General features: G+C 39.6%; 1 protein-coding gene across 1 annotated transcript in view; it reads right to left on the bottom strand.

Moving 5' to 3' along the window:
- Positions 1-15,975, bottom strand: part of gfra4b (GDNF family receptor alpha 4b) — a gene marked incomplete at its 5' end in the record, with an annotated part of 50,159 nt that overhangs the window by 11,380 nt on the left and 22,804 nt on the right. The window lies entirely within an intron of this gene.

Here is a 15,975-nt window from a genome sequence, read left to right as displayed (position 1 = left end):
GTGGGGGCCCATTGTGAAAATTTGAACCCGTGCAACTGCAGAAGTGACATTGTTTTGCTAGTATGTAATTATTATAGCACTCCTCTTCTGCTACCTGGTGAAATTTTAATGGGTGTAGTTGATGTTTCTCATTGCGCTGTTGCTTCAAAAGCTGGGACACACCGTGCATTTTAAGTTTACTCTGAGTAGACGCCAAAGCGTGCCTGAAGGCAGGTTTACTATATGTTTTATATGATAGTATGTCATGATTATATGGCAAGAAATTGAAAGTAAAATTCAACTGTGTTGTTTGTTTTTATACCCTCAATAGATAAATATTAAGAGCTTTTCCCAGCGTCTCCTCCAATATCACTATGAAGAAATCTCTTCCAGCCCCAGATGCATTTCCCCCCATAGACCACCACTGTAAAACGAAAAGTCTGTAATACTGTTGACAGGGAACCTCACACTGCAAGCAAAATTTGATTTTACTGTTCCTGCTATGACTTTTTCATCCATGGAGGTATAATTTCTGTACTGTAAAACTTTCCCAGAACCCAAAAAGTGAGTTTCATTTGCATGACATCATCTCAATGTAAAGTCTATGAGCCAAGTGGGAATTCCTGGGCAGGGGGAGACATTAATATACATGTGCAGTGGGCCACACAATATGGAAACATAGGCAGCAGCTAGAAAACATTCATGGCTATACCACATCCACGGTATTCTCTAGAGCCAGCTGCAGTCCGATAGGTGGCATCCTATTTTGAACAGAGGCTGAACTGGTGACTGCATTAACCAGTATAAGACAAATAAAATTGTAAATCATGCAAATATATGCAAGTAACGCCCCAAAATAATATTATATGAACCTATAAATGTGCATAAGTCCTCTTTAAAGATGGGAAAATGACTCCTGGTGTTTGAAAGTGGCAAATGAAAGAAGGCAATCTTCTCTCTTTGCATACAGAAACACAAACAGAAGCACACATTTCCATTATTCCTTACACACACATTAAGCATTATGCTTCTTTTCAGGATGAAAAAAAAATCTATGAAACACTTCACCTGATATAGTTACCAATCTTGTCACATTAGAGTATGAAGTCAGTTATGCCCGGGTCTGAATTCAGTAGATAATGCAGTTTGACACTATTCCGCATCTTGCAAACAGCCTTGTGGGCTGCAGCATTCACTGCCTTATAGAAAGAGAACATCTCCAAGGCTGAAGCTCTGTAATAAAAAAGATTTCTGTGCATGTTGAAAATGTATTTATGTATTTTATACAGTTAACGTGTGAAAGCTCAGAAGTGGCTTAAACAGATGCTAATCTGTGCACTTAGTGATTCACTGCAAACCTTGTCGTGAGGAGTAGCGTTGACAGTTGCACAGCATGACTCAAGCCTATTCAATGAGACGGGGAGCTTGAATTTCAAGTGTGTGTCATCTACAAAATATCATGAGAACATTAACCAGTGAAAGAGCCACAGATATTTATCCCTGTTTGCTTAACACCAATAAATTCTGTTCAATTCAATTTTATTTATATAGTGTCAATAACAAGACAAATTGTCTCAAGACGCTTTACAACATCCGGTCTGAAACGCGACCTGAAACCCCCAGAGAAAGCCTGAAGGCGACGGTGACAAGGGCAAATTCCCATTTAACAGGAAGAAACCTTGAGCAGAACCCAGCTCATAGGGAGGGACCCATCTGCCTAAGGCCGCTGGGCAGAGACAGAAAAGAGAGTAATAAAGATATATAAATAATGACAACTTGCATTATATGATGTTATGGTTCTTTGATGCTTTATTATGGAATTTAAATGTGCACTTTGCATATTGAGCTTGATTTAAGTCTGCTTTGCTTGCTGAGACTGTAAGTACTGGGGTTAATCAATACGGAGAGGTGGGAGCCACTGAAATTCTGAGTTTTAGGTCTTAGCAACCTTAAAATATTAACCAATGATCACTAAAATAAAATAGTACTGTGGTCTACATTACTAAAAAAAAGGTCAATCTATAAGCACATACAATAATATAAATCAATAGATAGAGATAGAGAAAATACTGTCGTATCAGCAATGACCACAGTCCAGTTGTTTCCTCACAGGGAGGCATTGCAGAGTTGTATGACCTGAGGGACAAACAACCTCCTCAACTTGTCAATGGATCAGAGTCCATTGTAGTGGGAGGGTATATACATATCAGATATCTTGGAGATCATATATCAATAGATCGACTAAACATCCTGTTTTTTTACAACAACATTTCCTCTTAGTCTCAGTTGTTCAGTAGTTTTCTCAATAGTACAATTCCGTCTTAGCTCATAACCCATTTAAAATGCATATACTACACATCATGTGTGTGCAGCTAAGTCAGACCAATAAGTATTTTTATTCAGGTGTCATCTCAGGTTGCTCTGTGAACATATTCCTTAACATGACCTGCAATAAACCGAGTGGATTCTATTATTCAAACACTGTAAATTCATACCACCTCTACTGTCGCTCATAATGTTGTTTTACCCTATCTGCTCAAATAATTTTTTTTTTTCAATTTCATGCTGCTTTAATCTGCTTTCACTGTTGCTATTTCTGAGGCAGTATTGTCTCAGCCATGGTTTTGATCTCTAAAACATACATGCACGCACAGCATCCAAAGCTGGATCTTGCCTCATAACCCACAGACATATTGAGTCTTACTCACACCAGCTATGTACGGATGTCAGTTAAGCCCATAAAATGCTGGCATGTGGATGATGAGGGAAAAACAAAAAACAAAATGGTATTCCAACCAATACCAACATCATGGAAGGCCAGATGGTCAGTTGCAAATTCAAGGCCGAAATCCCTTCCTCTACGACTATGTGTGTCAGTTTGTGCTGCCTGTGCAGAAGCTGGAATAGACACCATACATCATGAATGCAAATGAGCTGCTTGATTTGACATTTCCAATAAGCCTGTCTCAGTGTACCAGTAGGTTTAGCCAATTAACCATGTCAGTAATCAATGTGTTCTCAGGCTCAGTTAAGTCCTCAGTTTCCATGCCACATAAATCACGGGCAGATTAGCTGATCAGTTACCCTTGTGCGCCGACTTAATGGTCCACTTCAGAAGAGATAAAATGGAAAATGAAACTTAATGAAGTCAGCCGCAGTGTTCACTTCACCCCTTTATACCTACAAAGCTGTGAAGCTGTGAGGGGTAATGGCAATGCATTGGCACCCTCAATAAGTATCATTGTTTCAGTGCTATTTATATTTGTAAATTACCAAGAGTGAATTTTAGTGTAATACCCAGTTCAGCACATTTAAGAGTGGACAAATAGAGTTTTTCCTCATTTTTTCTTTCAGCATCTGCGTCTGTTCAGTAGCCTTTATTGCACCAAACAAACATGTTTAGGAGGAGACCAGCTGAGTCAGTGGACATGCTGATTAGGCCTATTGACCGTATGTAAAGATGCATGAACCATCGGTGAAGTCATCCACGTGTTTGCTGAATAGCATTTTTAAGCTCAATGTGGGCTCCCAGCTAGTTCTATGAGGCCACCTACCTGTCATTCAGCAGTTATTCTAAATTCACCCTCATCCAAAAAAGGTTCAAAAAAGGCAACTGGACTTGTAGAGTTTTTTTGAGAAGACATTTCACCACTCATCCGAGTAGCTTCTTCAGTTCTAAGGGACTGGTGTGAAGTTTGAGGTTTAAATAGGAACTCCTCCTGAAACTTGCTTGTTATGTTAACAGCCAGAAACCGGTGCAGCTAATTTCCATCGACGATTGGGTACTTACCTGTCGTTGAGGGGGGACTGTTTTTGTCCCCGTCCTCTTCCCTATGAATGGTGCTCTAACGACACCTTGACACTGGAGCCTCTGGCGGACAAGAGTTGTTAGAGCACCATTCATAGGGAAGAGGACGGGTACAAAAACAGTCCCCCCTCAACAACAGGTAAGTACCCAATCGCACCGGTTTCTGGTTGTTAACATAACAAGCAAGTTTCAGGAGGAGTTCCTATTTAAACCTCAAACTTCCCACGAGTCCCCTAGAACTGAAGAAGCTACTCAGATGAGTGGTGAAACGTCTTCTCACAAAAACTCTACAAGTCCAGTTGCCTTTTTTGAACCTTTTTTGGATATACCATTACCTGGATGACTGAGAACCATCACAGACATAAATTCACCCTCGTCAAAATTAGTTGTAGAGACCAAAATCCTTTTATGTACCAGGGTGGTATTTGGAGACAGACTCAAGTGGTCATCTTTGGAACTGCAGTTTTTGGCAGTTCCACATTCTTGGCTTTTATATTTGCAATTAAACATTGCCGCTGGTGACAACAGTACATTTTCTGTCTTTATTTTATAAAGGCGCAGACATACAAACCTTTTAGAATATATAAATACCACTGACTGATGTAGGCTTTTCTCATGGGAGTCAGTTTTTATTATTTTCTGTTTTTATGTGCATCAAAACCAAATTTTGAATGTGGCTGAGTAGGATTGTTGCCTGAAAACCATTCACATTGGTGTAATTTGCTTCCAAATAGACGTCAATACTGACGTTATGTTTGATAAGTGAGCAGCCGCGAACAGTGTTTTCAGTGCAGTTAATTAAACATGTGTAATCATCCCACAGCAGCAGGGATCATATGTGTGTTCCTTCTATAGTGTCTGATTTGAGGGAGAGCGCCTGTGCTAATTTTATTTGACAAGATGCCAAAGAAGCAATTTCATTATAAAAATCCAGACACAGGATCCAGAACCCTTTTCAGCTTTGCCACTTGCAGTCATGTTATAATAATGATTAATAATATGTTGATGTTGCAGCTGTGGCTTCGCATTTGCACCACAAATGGACTCAAACAACATGTTTGTTGTATTTCAAAGACATACATATATCTATTCAGATATACCGAGAATTAATTAGTTATCATTATTTATTTAATGTACTGTCTTTCAAAAATACTCATCTTATTCGTTTGCATGTTAAAAATAAGTCCAGTCAGTAGAATTCCCCTTTCCCTCACCTCCTATCAGTATTCAACTGCATAGTCTTGCCCTGAGATGCAGTTTTAAGCACTGAAAAACAAGACAATAAGCGGATCCTAAGTGTTTTACCTTCTCAAAAACCTCAACCTGGGAATATAGATTCACGCACTGCTGACTGTCTGCTCAAATTTCTCCTATGCACTTTGTGGGTATGCACAAACAAACCGAGGTACTCAGACAGATCCCTTCTTACCTTATAATTCATATTCCTTCCACAGCTCGTACTCCCTCGGGTGCTCCTTCATTAAAAAAGTATCCTATAATGTAGAAAATCTAAGCAACAGAAGTGACATTAAGCTATGCCTGCTGTTTGTGATAGCAGGTCTTGGCAAGTTGAACAAGTTGTCACACTAATGTTGAACGTGTTTCCTTAAAGTTCCTGCTTCTATTTGTACTATCCCTGCTCATTCAACCAGTGCCGACTGAGCTGCAAAGGAATGTTTAATCAGTTTCATGTGTTGTTATCTTCAAGTTGTGTAGTCTTTTTTAAACTGTAACTTGATCCAAAACCAGAGAAAGACACTGATAAAGGTGGTTCAGCATTTTAATTTGTTCATCCAGCCATTAAAATGTAAAGGGTTCAAAGGTACAACAAACCAAACCAATATTGGATTTATTCTTATTATTTATTTATGTCATGATGAACTTCTGAAGTTAAGCACTTTACCTTTTCAAGAAAAGTGAACGTCAACACACTGGGAAAGTAATCAAGGCTTTACATGTCCTCCATAGTTCAGTTACCTCATCAGTGCTCACATCTAGGAACTTTAGTTCCAGACATAAGTGAGTATAAATTGCCCCTCCAGTGTATGAATCATCTTAGTAAAGATGTAGCCTGTGTGTTTGTTTTAAATGATCACTGTCTATATTTGATAAGCCAGCATTATTTGCTTTCATAGCACAAAATTAGCAATTTTAGACATCAAAGCAGAGCAGATTGAATTTGGCAAAATGAGGCAGCAAAAGATCCATCTACATCCAGAATAAAGTGATGTCGGCTCCACTTCATGTTAGACATCAAACAAATAGCATACGAAGACAGAAAGGCCCCGTAATTTAGCATCAAATTTTGCAGCATTCACACTTTCAGCAGAAAACGATACTTGGTACGCATGATATTTTTCATCCATTTAGTTGATCTTTTAATCAAAAGCAGCTTTACTGTTCTTTTACAGAGAGGTAAAAGTGTCACCTGTAAGATATAACAACTATAATTTATTTACTCAGAGCTTACCCAGACAAAAGCCTTGTCTTGTATTCGGAAAGGTTGGCACAACGTAGAAACCTTCACCAAAAGCAGATGGAAGGATGACCAATTAAAGATCAAGTAAATAATGAAGTGAGAGTTAAATGTTGGCCTCACATGAATTAGATTCACTTAACAACTTGAATCAAACAGGGGCTTCGAAAGGGGTGTAAACTATAGAAACTATAGAATGTTAATGAAATTCAAGTTGCAACAGTGGTAGCCGAGAAAAAACACCCAAAAAACTTGTGGGTACCAAATGGAATTTATCTGTTTTGAAGATCCTCATTTAGGCAACAGCGAATGGGAGCAACTGATTCAACTGACTGACAGATTGAAAATATACAAGAAGGTTTATTAAGGCAAGTGGCTGGAAGTGGACAGGTGGTGAGCAAATCGCTTTATATGTGGGGTTTTATCCTCATTCCAATAACTCATCAATAATCATGACCCCTCCATGTTACTACCATATTAGATGTTTTTCATCAATTTAATTATATTATTTTAAATGTTTTAATGAATGTTATTGATCGCTTAAAGTCCCATAAAGACAAAAATGGTGACATGTAGTAAGAACTGTGTTGCGTATGTCTTAATCATAATGCCCATTAAGAGGCATTATGAGTTCAGTAATATAGTACACAAATTGTTTGCCAACATTTCAGTGACGATTTTACTTTCACATCAGTCCAGTGTGATTAAATCTTCCAAAAATGAAATCTTGTTTTTGATCAGACTTTCCTATAGCCATGTATTAACACTGTTAGTGGCCGAGTCCACAGCATTGGATTCAAATCACCGTCACACTCATAGAGGACACACTGGAGACAAGTCAAGCGTGTAATCAGCATTTTAGTCAATTTTATCTCACTGACATCAGCCACACTGTTTATTGTTCACTCTCCCACAGCTGTATCTCAGCCCCATTAAAGAACTGATCACTTAAATCAAACATTTCCATGTGCAGCTGCCTCACACAAAATCATTCAACTGGCGAATGCTGGTCTATTATGGCCCTTTTTAACTAGTGGATCATGTATATGTTTTATGGAACAAGGAGGAGGAATCAAAGCCTTGCTATTGTCTGGTAAACAGGGTGTTGAATTACATCACATGACATTTACAGTTCTTAGTGCAATTTATTATTGACTGATGAGACCACACTTCTATTAATATGCCAGTCGATCAACCAAGATTGAAATCTTAAGTATAACAACTTGAGTTCAATAGTGAAATTGCAAATGTTATTTGACTGAGTGGCACAAATCAGCTTGAGCACTGAGAATCTGGATTCAACTAAGTTACAACTCCAAGATAGCATCCGGTCCCAGACAAAAACAATTTAGCTCTCTGATAACTATCTCTCATCCTCAAGGAACTCCAACTGTCTGTATGAAGTTGAGCTGAAGCCGCTTTTGTATGTAACATGTAATTCATGGTTGTGTCTGTCACCCAAGACACTTATATTGACAAATATTCCTATAATAAGTACACATTAGTGCAGACAGTAACCAACCATGTTTTCCCTTTGTATGGACAGAGAGACGTGTATATCACTCTTTTTTCTCAGATAAGGTTTCATTCATGGCTCAGAATTTGACGCTCCATTCAATTTGAAAAAAATAAAATAAAATAAAAAAACATGTAACATAAAAATTGATCCCATGATATAATATCTGCCATGTGAAAGGAGTGAATCGTAAACCAAAGATTATATGGGAACACCCCAAAGATGATTGTTGTTATTCATGACTCGTATCGCTGCTTTAAGTCAGTTTGATCCAAGGGCTATGCTGTAAATAGAACTGGCACCGTTGCAAAGGTCTCCTTGCGTTAAAGTTTGTTTGGCTCTTCAGAGTAAGGCCTGACTAGTAACAGCTTGACTCCATATGTATTTGCGAATGTGTGTGTTCTTGATGTACCATCCCTTTGAGGATAAGGATGAGGATGTGGATGAGACCTTGAATGAGAACTCAATTTCACAGTGAGGTGGAAGGTTAAGGAGTTCTGGATTTAAAGGCGCATTAAGTAATTTATGACATTAATCAAGCTCTATCAGCTATGAGCTTGGACAGGACTCAGGCTATAGCATTCAGTGAAAGTCACATGAGATCGTATCACTGGCACGATGAAGTGTGCTCATTGCCACAGGGTAAGAATGAAGACATAGAGCAAAAATGCAGGAGACGTTTAGGGAAGATGATTTCCTTCGACAGAATTTGTTCAGCTGTCATTCTGTCCTTGCTGTTCAGTGTCTGTTGTCTAAATAACGGGACCACAGCCTGTAATACTTCATCCAGTAATGACTGAGAATCTGAGAATCTTGCAGGCTAGGCAATGGAGTTCAACAGGAGATGTTCTAATGTTCAGCAAACACATGTACATGTTTGCCGGGTTAGTTGAACATGTTAACGTGTTGCATTTTATGCAGTTTTGAGCACTGAGATGGTGTACTCATAACAGTCAAAATGTTGAGTGGAACAATGCAAAGTCTTCCTACTCAATGATCGCTATCTTGGCCACAAACCATCCAACATCAGAGGAAAAAAACTAAACTCAAAAGAAAAAGTTACATGTCCACTTTCTCTAAGTGCCACTCTACCGTTGAAGGACAGAAGCAATCAGAATGTGTTATAAACGCACAGAATTGCCTTGGTGTGATCATGTATTCCTTTGTGAAGTACTTTGTATTCCTTCCCTCCACATCTTTGCCATAAACTAAGTCATTAAGACCATGATCATTACTTTCCTAACATTTGAGGATGCTCACTGTCTGATGGTTTACAGGTGTGTGTATGATTAGTTATGCCACACTATGTCTGTTAATACATTTCTGCATGATCAGGGATCACGATTTTTTCCAGGATCTTGCCGCAGCTGACAAGGGAATAGAAAAGGGCAACTCTAGCCTAGCCAAGAACAGGCAAAAGGCAGAAACATCAAGTTCTACTGATAACTTGAAAAACAGATGTTGCAGTGGTATAAACACCAGCAAAGAGGTTGCCTGAAAATCTCCAGTGTTTTGCTTGTCTCTGTTATTCTTGCTGAGGTAAAGCAGAACGAGCGCTATAGTCCATCGGCGTGTGTGTTCCGCAAAAGCCTCAGGTAGTTTGTAAAGGCTTTCTGAACCACCAGAGGCTTATTTCACTGGCAGGGTGTAATAGTCTTGGAGCCCTGGGACACGTGCCAAAATTCAAACCAGTGCAACACCGCCCACCTGCTGACACATACACAGAAGTCCACAGCCTGTTATGTTCCCATTGAGCAATAAGAAAGACTGCTGGACAAAAACTCAGTTGGAATAGGCTCACTCCACTGACCAAACTTACTCTGTAGTAGTATGCTATGTGCTACCTGGAACAGAAGCCATATACTGTCATTCTCAGGAAAACACATGGGATGCCAAGTGAGACCACCTCAGTTAGTTTAAGGCCAATTCGTATTATTAAGTCCTCACCAAAACAATAAGAACGCAGCCAAACATCATTTCCGTCATTGTATCTTATTTACTAATTTACAGATGGAAATCACAGAGCTCACATTTCAAAAGTGGAAAATGAAAGATCCTTGTTATTTATGTCTGTGGAATCATTCTGGAGTTTCTAGACGTATCCCATTTCCATTTTTTGTTTAAGAAAAAGAAATAACAGCAAGTAAGAATTAAATAGAATTGCATTTGACTGAAAGATGTTATTAGAGGACGTGTGGAAATTTAGAATTTCTGTTAAAGTTATACATTAGCTGTACTTCCTCACACCTCCATTTGCTGCAGAGACATTTGATTTGCATCACAGTTTCCATCAGTCTGACTTAAAAAACTTCAAATTGAAATCATTTCCCAGATACGACTAAAATAAAGGCTGTGATTATTTAGGGGCGAGACTGAAGGAGCGTAGGTGTGTGTATGTGTGTGTGTGTGTGTGTGTACGGTGCGCCAATTTGTATGTCGCCCTGAAGGCTTGTCAAGTTCATTCTCAATGTCACACAACAAAGACTGCTTTATCTTCACTTGGAAATGATGACATGAGTGCGTTGGCTATTAGTTTGTGATGGTTGCAATTAACTTTTCTGCATATCGCCCTTTCCTTGTGGAGGCTGAGAGCTTGACACGTCATGTTTTTCTCCCAGTCTCTGAGGCACTGAGCACGACTTGTGCCAGCCAGCCAGGGCATACAAATGTTTGGTTCTCCCAAATCTAGGAGGTACTGATCGGATTCATTTAAAAAATGTGTCTGTCACACTACAAGATGGATGCCAGGATGCCTTGCAAACAGACAGCAGTCTTGTTAGCATAATCATCTCTTCATTCTCAGCATGGCTAAATTGTTACTGTCTTGTTTTCCAGATAGAACACAAAGTTTCACTGAGCACAATTTATAATACTAACTGTGGTATATTTATCTCCGTTAACACATTTCTGTGACACGCACCCCACTAGTTTCAAGAGAAACTTGCACAAGGGGCGTCTGTGGCTCAATAGGTAGAGCGGATTGTCCACGAGTTAGCAGTTCGATCCCCGGAATGTGCCACATGCCAAAGTGTTCTTGAGCAAGACACTGAACCCCCAGTTGCTCCCAGTACGAGGCACTGGTATGCGAATGTGTGTGTGCTGGTGTGAGCTAATGGGTAGATGCGTCTGTGACTGTAAAGTGCTTTGAGTACCAATAGGTACAAAAGCGCTGTAGAAACACAAGGCCATTTACCATTTACAATGTGAAACACAGTAAAAGGCAAACTACTCAGATCTAGAACAAGCCACTCTTATCTTGGCCATCATGGTGACAAGTCGAGGGATTTTACATGCACTTATTCACACACCTGCAGGACAGCATATACATGAAGACCACTGCTGTAATTTTTCTGGTGAGGACAGGCAACATCAAGTAGATATAATTTTCTCAAAAAAAGGGAAATAGCTCCTCAACAATAACTATGAATAGTTTAGTCTTAAGTTACTCTATGGCGGTTTTAAATCTTTTAGCAGTTAACCTTTGTCTTTGGTGCCTCAAATGGCAGCATTTTAGTGAACTTACCTAGTTAGCAAATAAAGCTATGTTAGCTCAATTAATTGATAAAAACTCCACTGTACGTTTTAATGTTTTTAGCTTGCTTAAAATTGAAATTATTTATGCATGATATCTGCTAAAAGGTTGAGGCCAAAGTTGCATGACCCATACAAAAATGATCCTCAGCATTCTCAGGTTCATTTTGATTCACTGCATTCTTTTCATCCAAGACTAGACACATTCAGAATTCATTCAAAAATCACCAACAAAGACTCCACTGCATTACAATGTTAGTGGAGTGCTGGTGTTAATGTTTGAAGCATAAACTACAAGGCAATATGTCACCATATGTCAGGGAGTTGCTGTTACTAAATTGACAAGCTGGGACTCGCAGTAACACAAACTTTTTTCTAAGTCAGAAGAAAATATTTACCGAACGGTAGCAGTCGATGGCGCCCTAGCACGATGATGAAGTGTTAACCTTCTGTCAGGTCTAATGTTGTGGCAAGGCCATAACACCCGCCAGCTGTGGCTGTCACTCAAGAGTCATTACGGGAGGAGGGAGGGGCCATGCATTCCAGTTCAGTGATTGATGGACACTTTTACTGATGAGACTCCTTAATAGCCCTCTGTCCTCTGTGTTGCTCAGACTCCCAGTGTGCCTCCAATCCTTGAGACCCGTCTGGTGGTGTGTAATGCAGCAGAAGCAGCTGTGATGAGAGGAGGTCACACATGAATCTTGAGATAGGGCTTTTCTGCTGATTGCCTTCACTTGCTTCCAGTGCGATAAAGAGTTGCAACCCGGCAATCTTCATAATGTGTTGTGTTTTAAGGTAATAAGTCTAAACACTTTTGCTGTGTTTTTTAATGATATGGGTGTAGATCAGCCTCCTGGGAGTTTTTTGAAAGAGTGATTTGTGTCATCGGACTCAATTGGCAGTATCTTTTGTGCCTGCGCAATGAAATTGGAAAAAGTGTAAAAATAAAAACAAAGAACTGAAACCCAGTCTATTAGGTAAAAGCCCTGTGTGTGACTTGAACCTCTTCAGGAGGACTTTGTCAGTGTTTCTACCTGCTAGTAATGCACCATCTTGCAAGTCATGCTTGGTGTCTTATCAAATGTACACTAATCAAATGATTACATTTTGTGACCATTGAACGAAGTGTTGTCGAGATGTGCTCGACACGTAAGGGAAGTCAAAGTGGGGAAAACTACTTCCAGAATCAACTGACCTTCCCCCATTCGAAGATTAGATTAAAATCAGAGGCTGCTTTGGTGAAATGCCATAAGATTGTGTTGTCTAGACACACTCTACTGGTGATGTGAGACTAAAGTCTTGTCAGGTCTGTTTAAGCTCTGTATTATTTAAAGGTTTTGCATTGCTTTTACAATTTACCACTGTATTAGATCTCGGCTGGACATTGTGTCTCCATTTGCCATTGCAACTGGTCAAAATACTCAACCCTCCTTGTTCAAAGAACTCAGTGAACGGAAATGATCAATCATCTAGAGCCAACATTATGATGACAAAAACTGAAATGTGGGCCAGCATGACGAGATGTTACCTTATTACACTAGACTCTGGAGCAGTGGATTCTGTCAGTCATGCTGAGCCCACGGGAAGACAAGAGTGCTCTGCAGTAGCTCAGTTACACGACTTCCTTGGGTTCCTTTGAGATTCACCGTTCCAAGCTTCAAATGAAAGGTCACAAAGGGATCAGACACACCAAAAGGCAGAGCCAAAAGATCAAAAGGAGCACAAGCCCTCAGTCAACACAGCATATGAAGACACCACACGTCCGACAGCAGCCCCTGTTAAAACAAGCATTTTCTTCTGAAATCTTCTTTAACTAGTGATTCAGCACGCGTCCAAACCAGGCTGTTTGTCATAGCAGGCTTCAGAGTATGATTGCAAAGGATATGTGAAAGTCATTCATCTAAAACCTGGACAGCTATTTGTCATCTTCAGAGCTGTCAGTCATGCTTACAGCACTGTTAGTGATAAATGAAATTCATAGTCAGATGCTGAAGTCTTTAAAAATACTAGGTATACATGCAGGATGGGATGACAGTGAAGTCTCAACATTTTCCTCTGCTCATTAGCATGTCAAAGGAGTGATTCATAACATACCGTGTTGCCTGGCATGGTTCTAGAGAAGCTCTGACACACTGCTTAGCAACCTGGTAGTTAATCAATACTGCACACTTGAATTGCACGGTGTGTTCTGGGATCATTTTTCAGTATTATTTGAAGTTTTAATTTGTATTCTGTACATTTTACCAGTTTATTTCTCTTCACAACTTCTTGTGAATGGTCTTTTTCCCCTCACAGATTAATCCTCTGTTAACTATTTTTTAACAGAAATGCTGAGAGACTCAAGCAGTTCTTCATTATTCTAACAAAAACCCCCATTAGGCATTACTGTCACAGTTTGCAGGACAAAAGCACTTTGCATGAGATGATTACAATTTTCTTTCTCAGTCACTTCAATTTAACTTCTGCTGGCAATAAACCATAACAATGTCCTAATTAATTTCAGCTCTTAAATTCATAGTTACTCAGTCAAACACACTGTCTGGGTTGTAGCTTGCAGGGCAAACACGTCAGAAGCTAAAGTATAATTCAATAAGTGTCTCCATTAACCATGTTTGCTGTGTTTCTGTGACGGTAATAGTAAAGAATCTAAAAATGTTCCGAGACAAACTTCCAAGCTGTGTAATCGAAGTACGCAATTGGTTCCAGCATCATTTCACTCCAGAGTTTTCCTTAATAGCGGTTGACTGTAATCAATAATCTGTCCTCACTTCGCTATAAAGCTTTTATTTGTTTGTAGAATGCCAAAGCTGCCGTAAAATACACAGACAGGTTTAATCTAGCTCCCAACATTTCAACAGGAAGGGGTTTGAAAAAGACACACTTACAGAAGTTACTTAAGTGTCAAGAAGTGCTTTTGGAGGAAAAACCTCCCACCAGGTTGAGAGCATCTAACATTAGATGTTAAGTATGTGTCAAAATTTTGATGGTAAGGATTGTGAAAATAAGCTGAAGAGATTTTTCCTCTAAGTGGTAGTTATAGAGAGAGAGTCATAACAAATATCTCCTGATACCCACCACACCACATCATGACTGATATATTTTGCAGCTGTGCTTTTTTGAATTGCTCTCCTGCTGTCTTATACATCATTCAGAGTGACACGGGTGTCAGTGGTCTATCTGGATAGAATTGTTAAGCAGGAGGAGCTATTTCAGACGCCCCTGGTCCAAGAAGTAAAAGTCACATTCTTTTTCTCCATAGTCAGTGTTAGATGACTCACAGTTTGAGCACTTCTTGGACGGCTTGGATGGATTGGAAACTCACCTGGTTGAATCATTAGGACTCATCTTTTGATACAGCAGTACCAGAAGATATCTGGTTCTTGAACAAAAAGGGTAACAAGGCATGTTTATATAAAAAGTAATGTGATGTGCTGAAGATAGTCACGCTGAAGACAGTTGTGTGATTGGATGGTAGGAACCAACTGCAACAGAGAAGCATTTAGCATTCCTTATAGAGAATCAAAGTCCATGCCCTTTCGATGCACCACCATGGGGCCGTAGTCGGAAAAACTGCAGTTCTAAAAAAACTGCTTTTCAACAAATGACCATTTTCAACAGGCTCCAAAAGTGAGTCAATCCCTATAGACCTATGTTTTAAACTGCATTTACCAGCAGACACTAGCATGTTTACTGCCTGTTATAAAAGTGTTATATATAGCAATTTCCAACCTGTTTACATTCAAGGCTTAAAGTTATGCATAATTAAAGGCACGGCTGCTTTGAGTGGAAGGTGGGTGCTATCACATTTCACTAGCCTGCCATGGTTTTACCAGATCACCTTCGCTCGACCTAGTTAGGTAGAAGACACTGACACTGCCAAGGTGGCAAAGGCTGCTGCCACCTTGGTGAAAGTCAAAACTGCCCTTCCAGAAACCTATGGGTGAAATGGGTTTGGCCATTTTTATTTAATGTTGTTGCAAGAGACAAATCACTTTTTATCCCATTTGATTTATGCCATGAATTACACATATGTATATGTAAAGAACAGCAGCTTGTCCTAAAACCGTAAGAGTTAAAAGGCATACTACACACCCAGGAATTGCACATGTCAGAACGTTCCCTCTCCACAAGTTACCCAGAGTTGCGAGATATGGAGTGGGACAGGTGGAAAATTATTTGTCTCTACATTGACTACTGTACATATTTTGTGGTTGTCCACCACAAGGGGTTAGATTTGGCCTTTCTAAGCTCAAGATTCTAACTTCTGACTGTCATCCTCTGGATAATAACATGCTTTGTGGATCATAAGTATTAAATGCGTTTTCCAGTCCTAGCTGAAGGAAGATAGATGCTTTCTCAGAAACAATAATTTAAGGACATTGATTCAGAATGGACCTGTCCAGGGTGTACCCCGCCTCCCGCCCGATGACAGCTGGGATAGGCTCCAGCAGACCCCCGCGACCCTTAACAGGAATAAGTGGTTACAGAAGATGAATGAATGAATGAATAAATGATTTAGAATGGGGAACAACACTTTTGTCAATCCACTGACCTCCTTCCTCACAAGCTGCTTTTTTAAAGAATGAATTTAATGACACCAACTTCTGAATGCTGCTGATAATGAATAAAAGAAAAAAGCGGGAACTTGGGAGAGAAAGAATG

Source organism: Chelon labrosus (genome assembly GCF_963514085.1).
Source record: "Chelon labrosus genome assembly, chromosome: 8".
Classification (NCBI taxonomy): Eukaryota; Metazoa; Chordata; class Actinopteri; order Mugiliformes; family Mugilidae; genus Chelon; species Chelon labrosus.
Note: the sequence above shows the minus strand (reverse complement) of the source record. Positions and strands in the feature narration are given on the sequence as shown.